The sequence below is a fragment of the Merops nubicus genome, unplaced genomic scaffold (genome assembly GCF_000691845.1).
Source record: "Merops nubicus isolate BGI_N331 unplaced genomic scaffold, ASM69184v1 scaffold8556, whole genome shotgun sequence".
NCBI classification, from domain to species: Eukaryota; Metazoa; Chordata; class Aves; order Coraciiformes; family Meropidae; genus Merops; species Merops nubicus.
The window spans coordinates 44,191-48,295 of NW_008612875.1; the positions used below are offsets into that span (position 1 = coordinate 44,191).

Consider the following 4,105-nt stretch of genomic DNA (forward strand, 5'->3'; position numbering starts at 1 on the left):
AGATTCTTTTTATGCTGAAAATTATTCTCACCCAAAGAATTTGCTGCTTTTCTCAGCATATAGGCAGAAAATCCTTCACCTCCTGTGACATTCTGGTTATAAAAGAGGCAGGAACAGCATGACAAAAGAGATCTCACTGGAGTGCCTACCAAACAACCCTGCAGCTGCTAATTGCAACTGCATGGTGAGGCTTGAAAGCTGACAGAGTTTATTACTCCAGAACTCTCCACCTCTGCAGTACGCTACTGCTTCAGTCTATCTGGTAATTTTATTTATGCCATATGAGATAAACAGGTCATGAATAGCTCCCAGAGTTTGCACAGCAGTCCCAGTTCACCTTCTGGAAACAATGAAGATTGGCTAGTATTGGAAAAAATATAGTGAGTCAATGCCTCCACTTGCTCGGGGTTAAGCTACTGTGGAGCTACCATGGGGAGCTCATTAAGGCAACCAGTGCAGAAGCCCCAAAGCATTTAAAGTTTACAGATCTCAGTTTAAGCTAGCAGCCACCAAGAAGGGCAACAAGACCAAGAGTATGAAAGAGTTTCTAACCAAAGCCAAAGAAAACTTTTCAAGAAAATGGGAAAGCCTCCCTTTGAAATATTGCTGGCCTAGATGATTTTGAAAGCCAAAAACCCCTTGAAACAGGATCATTCAGCAGAATTATGATGGTGAAGCCTAAGTCAGTATTATAAAGAGTATTATGCTATGAAATTACTGGACAAACAGAAGGTCATCAAACTGAAGCAAATAGAACACACACTGAATGAGAGCACTACAAGCAGTGAACTTTCATTTCCTTGTAAAACCGGTGCATTCTTTTAAGGACAATTCATGCATGATAATTTCTTGATGGTGAAATGTTTTCCTATCCAAGAAGAATCAGAGGGTTCAGTGAACCACATGCATGGTTTTAGGCAGCTCAGAGAGTGCTAACATTTGAGTACCTGCATTCATTAGACCTCACCTCCAGTGATCTAAAGCCTGAAAATCTTCATTTTAATTGTTCAGCAAAGATACATCCAGGTCACAGATTTCAGCTTTGTAAAAAGAGCAAAAGGAAGAACTTGGATGTTATGAGGGCCTCCAGAATACCTGGCACCTGAAATAATTCTCAGCAAAGTTTACAACAAGGCAGTGGTTTAGTAGGCATTAAGAGTGTTAATCTGAAATAGCAGCTAGACATTCCCATTCTTTGAAGATCAGCTCATGGAGATTTATGAGAAGACTGTGTCTGGCAAGATAAGGCTCCCATCATACTTCAGTTCAGACCTAAAAGATATTCTAAGAAATTTACTCCAGGTAGATTTGACCAAACAATATGGAAATCACAAGAATGGTGTAAATGACAAAGAATCAGAAGTGATTTGCAGCTACAGATTGGATTGCCATTTATCAGAGAAAGGTAGGAGCTCCATATACACCATAGTTCAGAGGCTCTGGAGATATCAACAGCTTCAAGGGTTATGAAGAAGATATTTGTCATTCCTAATATTTGTCATTCCTTCTTAGCATACACTTAATATTTATTAAATTCATTAAATGATGAATGTGGAGGTACCAAAACGTCTAGCCAATGTATTTGTTCTGTTTGCAGCATCTGCTATGTCAATATTACAAAATAATGACTGTAGAGTCATTGAAGCATGTTTCAGCAATTGCTCTTTGGAACTCACAATTGCAAGCTGCTATAGAGGCACACAGCTTACTTAAGCTTTAAATAGGATGACACATTTCTATGACTAAGAATAGCATCATCAATCATACTAGCAAGGACTAAAATACAAGGACTTTTAGTCTTCACTGTCCAGATCATTGACTACTCACTGAATGGGTCCAGGATTTTTAATTTTTTTTTTTTAATTTTTTTTTTTTTTTAATTAACCATTATTTCACACTCAAAATTCTGGCTGCCACACCAAGCTGTACTTTCTGGCTTCCATCACACATAACTAGTCTCAGTGTTTATGCCATAAGAGTTCAAAGTATATCTTTATGCCAGTTCTCATTGCCAGTTCATTTTTACTTTCTTTTCAGCTACTCTGTGAAAAAGATTAAAATATTTTGTAATAAGAAAGCAAGCTTTTACAATAGGAAGCTCCTATACAGTCTAACTTCAACCAGCCTCCCACCACAGCACACCAGCAAGAGACTCAGAAACTCATCTTGGGAACATGGAGGGGAGAATAAAGCACAGAGGGGAGCTGGAAGTACACAGCTTATACGAAGAATTAAGTTCATATATATATAATACCCAGTAAGTAATTAGAAACTTAGTCTTTTCTGGTCCCAGAAGAAGTCTGGAGTGTCTTTACCAGCTTAGCCAGCAGAAGTACCCTTTCAGCCAGGGCAGAGGAATGCAGAAGGAACAAAAGCAGGTCTTCCAGAGATGTGTGAGCTGATACACAGGAACCACTTCATGCACCTTTCACATTCACATTTGCAAAATCTGACAGTTGTGACCAGGTATCTCTCAAACTGAATATTTCTCTTCCTTTAACCTTTTCTGGAAGTATTAAGCACTCACATTTCCAAACTGATGTCTATTTTTTATTATCATTAATTTTGGCTTGTCATGAAGCTTATGTTAATTTTGTTGATTGTAGATTTTTGCATTTACAGATTATCTAACTTTATTTGCATTGTGGTGATTATCAGTTGGAAAAGGGCCCTGACTGCTCTCCCACTCACTGAAGCTGCCCTACGGTCAGGTGCTCTCTGGGATTTGTCCCTTGGGATGCTGCTGGGGTACACAGATGCTCTCTCCCTGCCCATGCCCCCTAAGTCCACCCAAAGACACTTTTAGTCTATATTACCTTAACTACGGAACTTTACTCTTAAGGTTAAAAAAAAAAAAAAAATAGGCAGTAAATAAATAACTGGAATTAAAATACTGAAAAAAAAAAAAAAAATCTCAGCATGCTTTGTTTGTTGTAACTTACTTCCCATTTCTCCATTAAACACCAACAACACAGAAGAAAAATCCTTATTTCTTCAATATACTTTTTAAATGAGCTATTTTGTGGTTCTGTTTCTTCCCTATATACCTTGCTATCACCACATTATTTCCAGACAAATGCTAAGAAGCTTTTAAATCAAGGCTTTAACTGCTCACATGTGCCCTTCATTAATATCACCTCCAACAAACCTATGCTTCTTTAAAAGGTCTTAAGAAGACTGTAGTAAAACCGTGTAGTGTAAATTATAGAGCAAATTTCTTGTTAAAACCCTAGGCTGAAGAGGGAAATTATTTTAGAAATCAAGAAAAGAAATAGGCAGCAAGAAAATGATAGAATGTAGTGTCATGCCTATTCTTTTAATCACAATTTGCTTTATGCATTTGGTTTACATTCTTATGGACAAGTAGACTAATTGCTATGCACAGAGCTAACGAGTTAAGAAGGACTAATAGAGAATATGAAAATACCCACTCTGAAATAACTGGGGGTTTGGTATTAGGTTGGGGAATTTAGATGAGCCAGGATCTCTCTGCAGCAGGTCAGTGCATACACTGCTGTAAATGCTTCTGCTTAGGTAGGAAGAGCAGCTTCCCTCAGCTCTAATGGCAGTTCATACCTGAGAGAACAGAACAGGTGGCTTTACATGATCACAAAAAAATGAATACTGGCTTTTCTTTTCTCTTGGATTCAGTAATATGAAATTAGTTAAGGTTTCAATTAAACTAAACCACTTCAACATAGCTTCATTGATATTTGTTCACTATTCAAGAAATGCGTGCAAGGGATAGATAGATAGATAGATAGATAGATAGATAGATAGATAGATCGATATACACAGCCATATTTACCTGTAGGTAAACGAAAAAATTTAGAAAGAGCTTAGAGGAATGGTTCAGGTTGATAACATACAGTAGCAGGAACTGACCTGATTGATGATTATTTCTCCTATATGCCCATCTCATTCAGCTTGTTGTTAACTGCACACAATAGAATCAAGTTTCTGAAGCCAGGAAATCTATTCTTACCTAAGAGTTAATATGGAAATCACTTCTACGCAGTTCAAAACACTGAATTTATCAAATGAGAGGTCTCCTCCTCCCAGAGAGAGATCTGGGTACACTTACTACCCAGATGTTTTAAGCATT

The 4,105-nt window shown here is 37.6% G+C and overlaps 1 pseudogene; it reads left to right on the forward strand.

The window, feature by feature from the left end:
- The first annotated feature begins 535 nt into the window (after nucleotides 1-535).
- Nucleotides 536-1,492, forward strand: LOC103774294 (annotated as a pseudogene).
- The last annotated feature ends 2,613 nt before the right edge of the window (nucleotides 1,493-4,105 follow it).